Source organism: Lynx canadensis, chromosome A1 (genome assembly GCF_007474595.2).
Source record: "Lynx canadensis isolate LIC74 chromosome A1, mLynCan4.pri.v2, whole genome shotgun sequence".
Lineage (NCBI taxonomy): Eukaryota > Metazoa > Chordata > Mammalia > Carnivora > Felidae > Lynx > Lynx canadensis.
In genome coordinates, this window is record NC_044303.2 from 62566055 (window position 1) to 62581955 (window position 15901).

Here is a 15901-nt window from a genome sequence, read left to right on the forward strand (position 1 = left end):
TATATCATCTCTGCCGTGGGTTTCTGGAACTTGAACAGTAACAATATTTTTTAAAGACTTTTTTTCTCCCTTTTTTCCCCTCCTTTTTTTCTCCCATTTTCTCAATGACATTTCCTACTAAAACTACAATCTACATGTCAGTGGACAATTGTGGTCTAAATATAAAGACCTACTGCCTCAGTAGTGAAGAATGTTCCACTGATCACTCAAGAACCATTATATCATCAATGATTCATTTTCTTCTCAGGCCTTAATCTGTAATTCTCCCTTTACAGCAAAAGGAAAGAGGATAAAAGCTCCAAAGCAGAAGGACAGAACAGCATTTGTTCAGCCCAGCTAACAGAGAGGAGCTAGCCAGAATACAGAGCACTCACAGTAGGTCAGCACAGAGCGGAACCATAAAAGTTCAATTACAGCCAGAGAAAGGTCACTCCGCAGGGTAATAAATAACCAGCAACAGTGTGATTTTTGGAGGAAGCAACCTTTTCTAGTACAACTGAGAAAATGCTCATCCTTACAGTAAAGTCAACTGAAGAGAAGAGATAAAATAGGTTTTAGCAAACAGTGAGTTATCTGCAACAAGACACTGGCATCAACGAAGGCTCTTGACCTATGTTAGGAATCTCATGAGACATACAAAGAAAAGCAGCAGAATGAATGGATAAAAAAGACAGTCTAGAGCAAACCAAAACAAGACATTTTTTTTAATCACATGAGACAAGATTTTCACAAGGCCCTGACCAAGACACCCTGAAGACTTCCCTGAGTTTGACTGAATTTAGACAGGCTTCTTCCTGATTTTAGGCCTTGACCTCTCTTTTCTTAGAGCATGTTCTTTACCAAACTTGTAGTTGTAAATTCTTTCTCTGAACCTCTGAGAAATAAATCCTTTTAAAAACCTCCTGTCAGTTTTATAACCCAAGAATGTCTTTCTCAAGGACCTGGGAGTCATTTCTTTGAAATGTAAACATGAAGGAAGACATGGCCTCTTTCTCCCAATTTTCAGTAAGCATCTGTCCCCAACTTATAAAATTACCTTCTGTGATGAAGATACAAGAAAGTTTACATTCCTTCAGGTAAAGCCAGTTAGCAAAATCAGATGGCCTATGATTTCTATACCCCAGTTCTTAAAAACTCTCCAACTGTCTTTGTTTCAACAGAGCTGAGTTCAGCCTGTGTCTGGTCTCTATACTCTATCACAAAAGACTCACATAATCTTCCATAACTGTTTAACTTTGGTGCAATTTGCTTTCATGGTCTTTTGTGAAAAGGAAGTACAAAAAATCCTAAAAGTTCTCTCTATTTTGTGTAATTATGATAATGAAAACTGGAAAAGTTTATTTTTCTGCGTTTTTTAGTATTTTTAATGTTTATTTGAGAGACAGAGAACACGCATAGTGCAAGAGAAAGTGAGAGAGACAGCGAGCGAGCAGGGAAGGGGCAGAGAGAGAGGGAGAGAGAATATCCCCAGCAGACTCCAGGCAGTCAATGCAGACCCCAATGTTGGGCTTGATTCCACAAACCATGAGATCATGATTTGAGCCAAAATCAAGAGTCGAACACTCAACCAACTAAGCCACCCAGGCACCCTGAAATGTTAATTCCTTGAGATAATAATCAATGTCTAATTTCTGCAATGTTTCCCTATTTATCTGAGTTGCCATGGAAATTGTTGGCTTCACTGCCTTAGGAAGAGTTAGTCCTGACTGACATGATGCAAAATTCACCTAAAATTGGCTTTTTCCCCCCTTAAACTCTGGATTATCTAAAATGTTTATACTAGGATCCAACGATGCAGGAGGAGGGAAGGTGCATTCATTTGAGATGAGAGGCAGAAATAAACAAGGGAAGGGTGATTCCCCACATTAGGTAGAAAATGAAGTTCTGGGGTTCAGTAAGGAGGGATGAGTAGACCTAGGGTACTTTAATGTACTCCAGGAAGGTGATAGGAACTGGAATGGAGTGAGCAAATGGAAGCCCCAATTTATTTTTTTTAAGTTTTTTTAAAGTTTATTTATTTATTTATTTTGAGAACGACAGAGACAGTGTGAGTGGGGAACAGGCAGAGAGAGATGGAAAGCGAGAATCCCAAGCAGGCTATGCACTACCAGCACAGAGCCCAATGTGGGGCCTGAACCCATGAAACCGTGAGATCATGACCTGAGCCAAAACCAAGAGCCAGACACTTAACCGACTGAGCCACCCAGGCTCCTCTGGAAGCCCCAATTTAAGACAAAAAACAAACAAACAAAAAATACAAGCTAGCTTTTCATTCAAGTATGCACAGTAATACCAAATAATCCCATGACACCAGCCTAGCACAGAAACAAGAAAGCAGATATAGGCATTATGTGACCTTGAGCAACAAACATTCCCATTATCCAAATATGCACCAAAAACCAGAAACACAAATTTCTTTTGCACTAACATTCTTCTTCTACAGGTCTTTGTACAGTTCTAGAGGAAAGGAAGAATCCCTAGTGCCTAAGGTTTTACTTCTCATATTCCTGGCAGAATAGTGCTTAGGTTTAGATTCAACCTGACTTAAAGAATATGAAGTAAAGTGAATTTTCTGCTCAGCTCAGTTTGTGGATTCAGGTTTATACCCCCTATAATGATAATAGCTTTAAACTATTAAGACTTTTACTTTAGGATATTTCACATGCATTAATATATTTAACTTTTACCAAGAAGTTGTAAAGTAGGTATAGGTTTTAAATTATACAGATTTTGCAGATAATGACAAAGAGTTAGACAAGTTAACTAACAAAAACTATGGTATAGAATGGTGTTTAATCTATGAATGGTTGTAATTTCATCCTATAGGTTTAGTCTTTCATAATTACCATTTTAATTACTTTTATTAAAATTACCAAGACAAAACCACAACTAAGAATTTATTTATACACCTCTATTTTTATTTACAAGAGAATTTGAAGGAGCATATCAGGCATGCTTATAAAATTAATTGTAGATAATCTAATGTGTATGGTTAATTCGGTGTCCCCCAACATAGGCACATAGTGCACACACACACAGACACACACACACACACACACACACACACACACATATACACACACACCTCTTACTAGATTTGTGCCTCTAGATGGGGAACATCCATTATACCAAGAAAAGAGGTTCACAGCAAAAAGATGGGGAAAAAAGCTCTTAATTTTCCAGAATATGTCACAAACATTCTGTCCCAGGTATAACATTAATTAATAAAGAAAGGAAGGAAGAAAAGAGGGAAGAAGGAAGGGAGGAAAAGAGAGGAGGGAGAGAGGAAGGAGGAAAGGGAGGGAGGGAAAAGTTCACTAGAAAATCAGCTGTGTCCGTTCTTCCTCCTTCCCACCTCTTTTCTGCCAGGCTAAAGAAAAAAATCAATGGAGGAAGGCAAGAGAATCAGGAACCAGGGTGAGCCTGGACCACGCTATTATGTGTCTTGTGCTGCCATGACATAGGAGGGTAAGAATGTGTGAGGATGTGCTCTGTGGTTAAGCAGATCAGCTTCAGAAAACCTCTTTATTTGGGGGACTCCCAAGTAGGCCAAAGAGTGCAGACAGAGATTTGCCCATGTGGGTACTAGTGAGATAAAACACACTATGACCTTGCAGAACTAAAGGGTGCCTCAAGGTCTGCCTCAGAGGAAATGCATGAGCTGGATGGATCTCAGATCAGAAATCAACCTTAATGACATGATGCTCAAGTTCAAGAAGGAGATGTCACCCTAACAAATAAATGACTGTAATTTACCAGCTATATTCTACAAAGTCCATAAGTGACAAGGTTAAACCTTAATTAGCAAGATTGTGTTTTCTACCCAGAATGTTCAACAAACTCCAGGGATTAAAACTAGATTACCCAGAGCCAAGTTTCCCAGAAAATAAACTAGCATCCTGTGACAATTGTGCCAAAAAAAAAAGTTGGAGGTGAAAAAGAGTTAGGAAATGCTAAAAATATACATCACCCTTCTGAATTTATAGCCAATAAATTAAAATTAACCAAGAAAAGAGACAGAAAGATTCCTCTCTAGTATTTCACTGAATGAAATTCATTAAGATATTCATGTGAGAAACATTTATTACAAATAATTCACCTGATTGATATACATGCTCTTATGTAAACATAGTGTTTCAGAAACCATCTTATTTGCAATTTTCCTGGGCATCAGATTATGAAAAAAAGAAAAAGAAAAAGAAAAGGAGTGGACCCTAAAATAATATTATTAGAATAGTTTTATTACATCACTGCCCAAGTTATTGTTTAAAGTAAAATAAATAAAATAAAATAAAATAAAATAAAATAAAATAAAATAAAATAAAATCAATGTATAGAAGTAGCATAATTTCCAGAGTATATTCTTACATATTCATACTCTTGAAGATGTTTTCCTTTAATATCATCATTCAAGGCAATTCTAAATAAGTATATATGACATGAGAATATGTTTGCATGTATGAGTGTATACCTGTAGGTAAAATGGTTATTGTTAATATTTTAACTTTAAAAATATGTTGAAAACTTGGTGAACAGAAAACAAAATTGTCTTGATTTTTCTTTTAAGTTTTCATTTAAATTCCATTCAGTTAACATACAGTGTAATATTGATGTTTTTAATCAACATAACTTGTAACAAGTTTTAATGCAGATGGTCCCCAACTCCTATAGTTTGACTTAGGATTTTTCAACGTCACAATGTTTCAAATGCAATATGCATTCAATAGAACCTATACTTCAAATTTTAGATTTTGCTCTTTCCCTGGGATAGTGATACACCATACGATCCTCTTTCATGATGCCGGGCAGTGGCAGTGAGCCATCACTCCCAGTCACCACCTGATCATGAGGGTAAACAATTGATACAACCGTTCTGTTATACCAAAACCAAAGAAGACAGTATGACAAAATAAAACTAGAGACCAATCTCTCATGAATTAGATGCAAAAACCCTCCACAAAATTTTAGCTATTGAGTTCAACAATATATAAAAAGAGCAGTACAACATGACTAAGTTGGATTTACTACAGACATGCAAGATTCATTATTTGAAAAGCAATAAATGTAATTTACAATATCAATATCCATTTATTATAACTACCTTCAGGATATTAGAATAAAGTCGATACTTTATATTATAAAGAGCATCTACAAACAACCTATAGTTAGCACCACACATACTGTATAACCCAGTCACTTTATTTTTAGGCATATAACCCAAAGAAATAGAAACTTATTTTCAGACAAAAAATTGTACATGGAGTCACAGAAATATAAATCTAATCAGTGGTTGTCAGGGGAAAAAGATCGGAGTCAGGCTTGGCAAATGGACAGGAAGAAATGTAGGGGGAAATGAGAGAAATGGTCTAAAACTAGATTGTAGTGAAGGTTGCACAATTGTATAAATTTAGTAAAAATCATCAAACTGTACAATTTTTGTAAATATTTATTTGTTTGTTTGTTTTGACAGAGAGACAGACAGCAAGCAGGGAAGGGGCAGAGAGGGAGCCACAGAATCCTGAACAGGTTCCAAGCTCTGAGCTGTCAGCACAGAACCTAACTTGGGGCTAGAACCCATGAACTGCGAGATCATGACCAAAGTGGAAGTCAGATGCTTAACCAACTGAGCCACCTAGGTGCCCCAAAATCTAAATAAATATTATACCCAGATCAATTTTCGGCTTTCATAATTGTACTGTCATAAGCAAGACAGTACCACTAAAAAGAGGCTGAGTGAAGGGTGCATGGTGTCTCATTTAAAAATCCTCACAACTTCCTACGAATCTAAAATTCTTTAAAATAAAATGTTTTTAAAAATAAATTTTAGGTAATAAAATAAAATGTAGACTTTAAAATATTTAGTTTTACATATCTGTTTGAACAACTTGAAATATATATTAAAAACATGCTTTAGAATATGGAAGAATAAAATAGCATTCCATCTACAGACATGTCAGTATTTGTGAAGATTTCTAAACTAGTTACAGCCTCCAAGTCAGACAATGGGCTTCACTTCAGATGCTGAATTTCAATTTTTCATTAAAAAAAATTGCTTTGCTTTAGTCAGAATGGAATTTCTTTGGAAATGATAAAAGATTATAATTTCAGAGAGAGCATGTCATATGGTGTATATGTGGGAGGCAGTGGGAAATGTACAAATGCAGAACTGGTATAACTCAAAGCATAATGCCGATACTGGTAAAGCATAAACATTCTTCAGAAATTCCTCTAATGAAATAATATGTGTACAAAATGTATGTATTTATATTTTTCATTGCCCTTCTTATGTCACAAAAGAGACTGCTTGGAGCTGGTCCAATCATTAAAATAGTTTATCCTTTTAAATAATTCTTTTTAAAGAATAAATATCATATGCATTATTGCAACATATTTTCCTTTTTATGTTGCCAGTAAATATATTTTTGTTCATTTTGCTTTTGCAGTCCCAGGAAAAAATGTAATAATTTTTCACAAAATATTTCAATTAAACAAAGTCTATCTCCAAAGAATGTACAAAGAGTAAGCTGATAATTTTAGATTAAATACCAACATGACTCTTAATGTTTGTTCATTTATTAATTCCCTATTGTCCTAAAAGTACAAGCAGTTTATCTACTTTGCTCTAACTTCTTAAGCACAGATACAATTTTTAATTACATTTTGTCATGCAAAAATTAAGGTACAAGTGGTGAAATACCTGAAGAATGTACCAAAATGTATGAAATGGAGAGAAAGACACTACTGTTTCCATAGTAACAGCAGGTTTAACTGGTTGCTGTAGCACCATGGAAACTGAAGAATAAAGAATACAGAGTACATAGAAAACATAAACTTTCAAATTAAAAGATTCATATTGATAAACAAATTTGGTATCTAACTGTGAAGAACCACCCTTTCCTAATTCTATTTGGATCAGGACCCTGCTTATTCTTACAGAGTTTGGCTTAGGAAAACTAGAGAGGGCTACTGTTCCAATTTTTATAAGGAATGCCCTACTTCCTTGTTAAAATATGCTTGGCTGGTCTTTCTGAAGATTGCAAGGATAGGTAAAATGAGGTAATATATGACAAACAGCTCTATAAATTGTAAAGAGTTAGACAAATTCATCATTGTAATTCTTCCAAATCCTGATAATAAAAGTCTACAACTTCTCTTGTTAGTAACACCAATTCTTATATGTGTCTTTGCATAAAAACAGATTCTTTTGTTTATTGTATTTTTTACAGAAAGCTTATTTCTTTAAAGTTTTTTCCCAAATATTTAAGTCTAGATTTCTCTTTTTACACGAGGAAACTATAAATAGATACAGCTTACATAATTAATATAATGTATGAAAGAATAGAGTGAGCCTTTGACCTGTCACCAATATTTTTAAAGTAGAAAAAAATACTTGAATCTGATGGTCCAGCACCATAATATATACTTTCTTAGCTTTTTACTTGCAGATTTGATCTAATGGAATACATCTGAAGTTTCTTTACATCATGAGTAAATTTATTTTTTTTTGAAACAAAAGTAATAGCAATGTTTAATGGTGTTTGTAACATATGTAAAAATATAATGCTTTGCAACAATAGTTTATTTATTTTTTTTATATATATGAAATTTATTGACAAATTGGTTTCCATACAACACCCAGTGCTCATACCACCCAAAGGCAAGGGAATTAAAAGCAAAAGTGAATTACTGGGACCTTATGAAGATAAAAAGCTTCTGCACAGCAAAGGAAACAACCAACAAAAAAACTAAAAGGCAACCAACGGAATGGGAAAAGATATTTGCAAATGACATATCGGACAAAGGGCTAGTATCTACAATCTATAAAGAGCTCACCAAACTCCACACCCGAAAAACAAATAACCCAGTGAAGAAATGGGCAGAAAACATGAATAGACACTTCTCTAAAGAAGACATCCAGATGGCCAACAGGCACATGAAAAGATGTTCAGCGTCGCTCCTTATCAGGGAAATACAAATCAAAACCACACTCAGGTATCACATCATGAGTAAATTTAAACAAGAAAACAATGTTTTGGCCAGTACATTATGTCTCTAGTTTTAGAAAATTCCTCTAAATAGTGTTTCATTATACTTTTTGAACCACAATATGAAAAGCATAAAAAATTTTATGTGAGTCTGAGTGACATGGTTAAATGATACTTCTATCTGTAGTCGTTTTGCTTTGTGTGTTGATGTCAAGAAGTCTGAGTTAATTTTCTCAAAACAATAGAAAGACTCATAACCACTCTATTAGTTTTAATGACATGGGAATATAGAGTAGTGGTGAAACATTTAGAGTCTGGAGATGTACTGTGTGGCTACTAATCCATCTCTGGTGCTTACTGTTTCAGAAATGGGGTAAATTACTTATGCTTTCTCCCTAATGTTACCATTGTAAATTAGAGATTATAGTATGTACATCACAGGTGATCTGAAAACTAAATGAACTAAAATGACCAAAATAATTAGAAAGGTGTCTAGCATGAAAAAGACATGATATAAGTGATGATTATTATTAGGGAAACACTCGTCTTTATAAGTATTTCAGTTATGCTAGGCAAGAAAACACACTGCTAAAGATGAAGGATATAGACAGAACTAATAAATATATAATGTCTTATAATATGCCCATTCCCCCTTAATACAAAGATAAGATTTACTTCTCAGACATATATATAACAAGCCACAGAAATAATATTTATACAGCTACGTTTGTGCACTCTTTTATACTAGTGAAATTTCAGATTAGCAGGTTTAATGTGATTCTCATAGAATTTTCCACACTGTCCATAGTTTATTCATATCTTGTTCCCTGTATTTTAACGTCTAGTATTTCCTCTTTAGTATTTGCATGTCCTAGAATATTGTTATGCACTGATAAAGACTAGAAGTTCTCTTTTTGATTCTTTACGGTATTATTAATTTTTAAGCAAATATTTAGCCTTTACCAAATATGATGTTAGGTTGTAAGACTTCTCTACACTAGAGGTTAGTGGCTATATGCAAATTATTTTGTTAGATAAAATGGAGAAGGCACTACAAATAGAATAATCAAGCAAAAAGAGTATACTTATGAATAGTAAATAATTTGATGTCTCATAAACATAGGTTCTAAGCTCTACTTCTGCCTATTATTAGTTATGTAAATATGGCCAGTCACCTGAAAAACTCCCTCAGTACAATCTTGATAAATAAGCCTAAATTTCATTTTAAAAAATGGGAAATTGGGCACCTGGGTGGCTCAATTGGTTAAGCATCCAACTTAGGCTCAGGTCATGATCTCACGGTCCATGAGTTTGAGCCCCACACTGGGCTCTGTGCTGACACCTCAGAGCCCAGAGCCTGCTTCAGATCTGTGTTCCCCTCTCTCTCTGCCCCTCCCTGACTCACACTCTGTCTCTATCTCTCAAAAAATGAGTAAATGTTAAAGTTTAAAAAAACAAAATAAAAATAAAAGTAAAAAAATGAGAAATAATGATTTTAAGGCAGATAGTGTACATAAAGTGATACAAAAATAATATAAATTTTCTTGGTAGCAATAGCAACAAAATAATAATATTTATGATTTTATAGAGTTTGAATACTTTTTGGCAGTTATACCAAGTTTCTCAAGTTAAACAATGAACAAACTATTATTAAATTCTCCAATAATGTATTAGTGTCCTGAAAAGACCAGAATTAATTATTATCCAAAACTTTAAAAATATAAGACTTTGCTTTCATTCTATACATGGATGCCTTTGACTATTTCAGGTCTTTCTTTGCAAATGAACTTAATCACTGGAGCCCAGGAAATGAAATTCTTTGATTGGCAAGTTCAAGATAACATTGGCTGTCTTTTGTTATAACAGAAAGAAGTTGTTTAAGTCTCACCCCCAGTCTATAAAAAAATGCATTTGCTATAGTAAAAAGAGGTTCTGTTACTAAAAATAGTGACAATAATGTTGGTTGATTAAAAAAAAAACATATCTTCTATTTATGGAAAATTTTAGATGAAGTACATCAGTCATTTGGTAACTCATTAAAATACTGTTATTATTAGCAAATAGCCATTTGTTATAGAACTTGTTTGCTAAAGCAGCTGAGGAAAGTTATACATTTATGTATACATTAAATATTTTTTATTTCAATGTGCTGTATTTGTCAAGGCACTGAAGGGAAGAATCAGGAAAGAACTGGCAACTTTGCAAACAAGGAAGAAAAAGGATAGAAAGAGTCCAAGATTTAGAACTTTAAGTGTTGGAGGAGTCAACTTTCTCATCTTTCTCATCGCCAACTAGCTGTAAATAAAACTGAGAAAACCTTTGATCTATAAAAGCAGATTAAAACCCATCCTTGTGTTGAGTATCAAATTAAGAGGATGATCAATATATTTGATATCAAAAGCTTTAAGATGCCTCAGAGTAAAAGTTCAGCTAAGTGTTTGTAATCAAGCAAATCCTTTCAATTGGACAAAATGGTGCAGTAAAAAGAAAAGAAGGGTGTGGCTACACCACAAAGCCTGATAAAATGAAAGTACCCTCAATGAATTTGAGAAGGGATAAAAATTATTAGTTTAAGTGGACAGTTCCTGGGATGCCTGGGTGGCTCAGTCAGGAAGTGTTGGCACCCGACTTCTGCTCAGGTCATGATCTCATGGTTTGTGAGCTCGAGCCCTGCTTTGGGCTCTGTGCTGACAGCTCAGAGCCTGGAGTCTGCTTCAGATTCTATGTCTCTCTGTCTCTCTGACCCTTCCCTGCTGGCATTCACTCTCTCTCTCTCTCTCTCTCAAAAATAAATAAACATTAAAAAAATTTAAATTGACAGTTCCAAGAAGGTGTAAATCCAACATTCAAAGGCAGACAGTCTGAACAGCATGTATTCTTATACAATTCTAAAAGAAAAACATATAACAACATGCTATCAGGAAAAAAAAAATGAGAATTGTATTATATCTAATTTCTTATGAACAATGCCATTTGACCAAGGAAAATAAGGTAATAGCTGCAAAATTGTGAGCAAAGGAAATTTGGGATCTACAACTATAATTTCATCAAAATATCCACCAAATGTAGTTTTCAGATACACAAAGATTCAGAAAGTTTACTTCTCTTACAATATTGCTCAATGAAAAATTCACATGAGAACACATTCTGGTAGAAAAAAACAAACCAACAAGAAAACATGACATCCAAAAAGTGGTATCTACTGTGGAGTAGAAAAAAAATAAAGAATAAAAAATAAAAACACTATCATGAGGTTCTGCATGCTAAGAGATTGGTAGTCAGCTCTATATTCTAACTAGTATAAAGCTGAACAGATTAAAAAATGAACAACGTTTCTTAAGTCCTTAACAGATAGTAGGAGGAAACAAAACAATCCACTGTCCCAAGATTGGAGAGACAGAAAGGTGAAGAAAGTGAGTCCCAGCTTACTGGAGCAGAGACAGACAGACACATAGGCAAAAACCAAGATAGGAACCAGCGCTGCAGTATGATAACCTGAACTGCAATTGACAAATTGCTGGAGGCTCAGTGTAGACAGCCCCAAGAATTAAAAACTCAAAGAGGTTCCAGTCATCAAGTGCCCTCACAATTTTATGAGTTCTACCTCCAGAAAGTCTACCAGGTTCCACTGATAAATATCAGAGGAAAATCCCTTCTTCCTTTCAGCAGTGGGAGAGTAAAAGGAACCATTGTGAAATATATCAGAGCATTCTGTTCTCTTTAACAATACCTACCTTCAGGCGAAACTAGTTAACCAGAACTTAACTGACAAGGGAAAAGGAAGATACCCAACTCTAGCCAACCTGTGCCATCTGGGGGCAACCATGAGGTGGGGTGGGGGAGGGGGAGTGCAAAACTGAGAAACATTTGTGAAGTTCAAAGTCCAAGGTATAGTTTCACCAGAAAACTGATTTAGTAATAGGACTATACAATCCCTCCCATATCCCTATACCTCACCACATTACTAAAGGCCCATTTACAACATTTCCTTTTGCTGAGTACATAATTTCTGCCTCTCAAGAAAAAATAATAAAGCATACCAAAATGGAAAAAAGAACAATTTGAAGATCCAGAGAAATATCAGGACCAGACATAACAGAGATGTTAGAATTATTGGACAGGAAATTTAAAACAATTATGATTAATATGGCAAAGGCTCTAATGGATAAAGTAGATAACATGCAAGAACAGATGGGCAATATAAGCTGAGATGGAAATTCTAAGAAAGAACCAAAAAATGCTAGAGCTAAACAACACTGTAATAGTAATGAAGAATGCCTTTGTTGAGCTTATTAGTAGACTGCAAATAGCTTAGGAAAGAATCTCTGCTTTTAAGAACACCTCATTAGAAACTTCAAAAACTGAAAAGCAAATAGAGCAAAGGCTGAAAAAAAGCACAAATATTGAAAAACTGTTGGACACCTACAAAAAGACACAACATATATGAAATGAGAATACCAGAAAGATAAGCAAGAGAGAAAGACACAGAAGAAACTTTTGAAACAACAATGACTGAGAATTTCCCCAAATTAATGTCAGACACCACCCCACAAATCCAGGAAGCTCAGAGAACATATAGCAGAATAAACTTCTCCCCCAGACAAAAACAAAAACAAAAACAAAAACAAAACAAAACAAAACAAAACCTGCAACTCGTAATATTATTTTCACACTAGAAAAAATCAAAGATTAAAAAAAAATCTTGAAAGAAACTGGAGGGTGAAATAAACTAACCTATAAAGGAAAGATAAAAATTATACCTGACCTCATAGAATCTGTGCAAGCAAAAAGAAGATTAAATATTTATAGTGTTATTAAATATTTACATTGTTAAGAGAATAAAAAAACCCTGCCAACCCAGAATTCTTTACTCTGCAATGATATCCTTCAAAACTGAAGGAGAAATAAAGACTTTCTCAGGAAATCAAAAAATATATGGATTTTATTACAAGTATCCTGTTTTGCCGAAATGTTAAAAAGAAGTTCTTTAGAAAGAAGAAGAAGACTATAGGTTAGAAACTCAGATCCACATAAAGAAAGGAAGGGCCCTGAAGAAGGACAAAATGAAGGTAAAATTAAAACTTTTATTCTTCTGATTCTTAATTTATCTAACAGGTAACACTTTGTTCAAAGTAATAATACCAACAATGTATTTATGTATTTAATTGCTTTATATATGTATATATGTGTGTGTGTGTTTATATATATACACACACACATATATACATATATACATACACACATATATACATACACATACATATATGTATATATACATATACATACATATACACATACATATACATATACATACACACACACTTATGTATGCTTAACACATGAGTAAAATGAATGACAACGATGATATGAAGGACAGGAGAGAGGATGAGGATTATTTTATTATAAGGTACTCACTATGCATGAAGTAGTGTAGTGTTTTGTTTGTTTGTTTGTTTGTTTCATTTTTTGTTTTTTTGTTTTATTTTTGGGTTTTGGTGGTTTTTTGAGAGAGAGAAAGAGAGAGAGAGAATCCCAATGCAGGACTCAATCCCATGACCCTTGTATCATGACCTGAGCCAAAATCAAGACTTGGACACTCAATGAACTGAGCCACCCAGGCACCCCAGTAGTGTAGTGTTATTTGAAAATTGACTTGTATTAATTTCAAATGTATATTACAAATTCTAAATCAACAACTAAAAAAAGTAAACAAATTATAACCAATAACTTAAGAAAGTAGAGAAATGGAATCATATAAAATGCCCAACTAAGACTGTTAAAGGCAGTGGAAGACAAAAATAGGAATAAAAACCAAAGGCAACAAATATAAAACAGTATCAAATATGTTAGATATTATTAAGCAATATCAGCAATGTTTTGTCAATGATATAAATGCATCAATTAAAAAAAAAAGAAATGGCCACAATGGATTAAAAAACACAATATAACTATATGTTGTCTATAAGATGTCCGTTTTAAATATAAAGACATATAGATTAAATGGATAGAGAAAAATACACTATGCTAACACTAACTGAAACTAGCAGGAATAACTATATTAATTTCAAACAGAGAAGACTTCAAAGCAAGGAAAGTTATCATAGATAAAGAAGGTAATTATATAATGATAAAGGAGTCAATTCCCAAGAAGACATACAATCCTTAAAGGGTATACATGTAACAACAGACAGTCAAACCACGTGAGGCAAAATTAATAGAAATGTGAAAAGAAACAGAAGAATCCACTGTTACACTTGGAGCTTACAACAACCCTTTATCTAATGGATGGATTCAACAAAGAGAAAATGAGTAAAGACAGAGTAATTCAACAACACCATCAACTGGCTATAATCAACATCTATAAGCTACTTCATTCAACAGCACAATATGCATTCTTTTCAAACCTACAAGGAAAATTTGCCAAGACAGACCACATTATGGGCCATAAAAACCCTTCTTAACCAGTTTTTAAAAATAGATATCATACAATGTCTGCTCTCTAACCACACGGATTTAAACCAGAAATCAGTTACAGAAAGATAAATGGAAAAATCCCTAAATAAATCGAGATTAAACAACAGTTTTATATAACACATAGGTCAAAGAAGAAATCTCAAGAGAAATGAAACATTTTAAACTAAATGAAAATTAAAACACAAGTTATCAAAATTTCTGAGATGCAATGAAAATAGTGCATAGAAGTAAATTTATGGTATTGAATACTTATATTAGAAAAGAAGAAAGACCTAAAATCAGTCATCTGAGTTGTCACCTAGGGAAACTATAAAAAGAACAAATGAAATCCAAAGTAAGCAGAAGAAATAATAATTACAGTAGAAATCAATGAAATTTAAAGATGAAAGCAACAGAGAAATTCAATGAAATCAATAGGTGATTCTTTGAAACGATCAATAAATTAGATAAGCCTTTAGCCAGGCTAACTAAGAAAAAAAAAGAGAGGACATGAATTACTAACAGCATACAAGGTCAATATAAAAAAGTCAATCACTTTTTTTTTTAGTTTTTTTAACACTTATTTTTGAGAGACAGAGTGAGACACAGCACGAGTGGGGGAGGGGCTGAGAGGACATCGAATCCAAAGCAGGCTCCAGGCTCCAAGCTGTCAGCACAGAACCTGATGTGGGGCTCGAACCCACGGACCACGAGATCATGACCTGAGCCAAAGTCAGATGCCCAACCAACTGAGCCACCCAGGTGCCCCTGTTAATTACTTTCGTATATGAGCAATGAACAAGTGGAATGTTAAATGTTAAAACACAGCACCGTTTACATTACCAACAAAAAATAACAATTAGGCATAAATGTAACAATAGGTACAAGATCTATACAAGGAAAACTGTATGATTCTGATGAATGAAATCAATGAACTAAATAAAGCAATATTCCATGTTCATGGATAAGAGGACGCAATATTTTCAAGATGGCAATTTTTCCCAAATTGCCAATGCAATCTCAATAAAAATCCCAGCAAAGTTATTTTTACAAATATAAATAACAGTATTCTAAAGTTTACATAGAGGGGCAAAAGGACCAATATGGCCAATGCAATATTGAAGGAGAAGAACAAAGTTGGAAGCCTGAAACTACCTGAATTCAAGACTTAAAATATAAAGCTACAGTAATCAAGACAATGTTGTATTGGTGAAAGAATAGACAAATAGATCAATGAAACACAACTGGCAGACCAGAAATACCCACAGAAATACAGTCAACTGATCTTTGACAAAGGAGTGAAGGAAATACAATGAGGCAAAGATAGTCTTTTCAACAAATGGTGCTGAAACAACTGGATATCCACATGTGGAAAAAAACAAAAAAAGAATCTAGACATAGGCTTTATATCCTTTATAAGAATTAGCACAAAACGCATCTCAGATTTAAATATAAAATGAAAA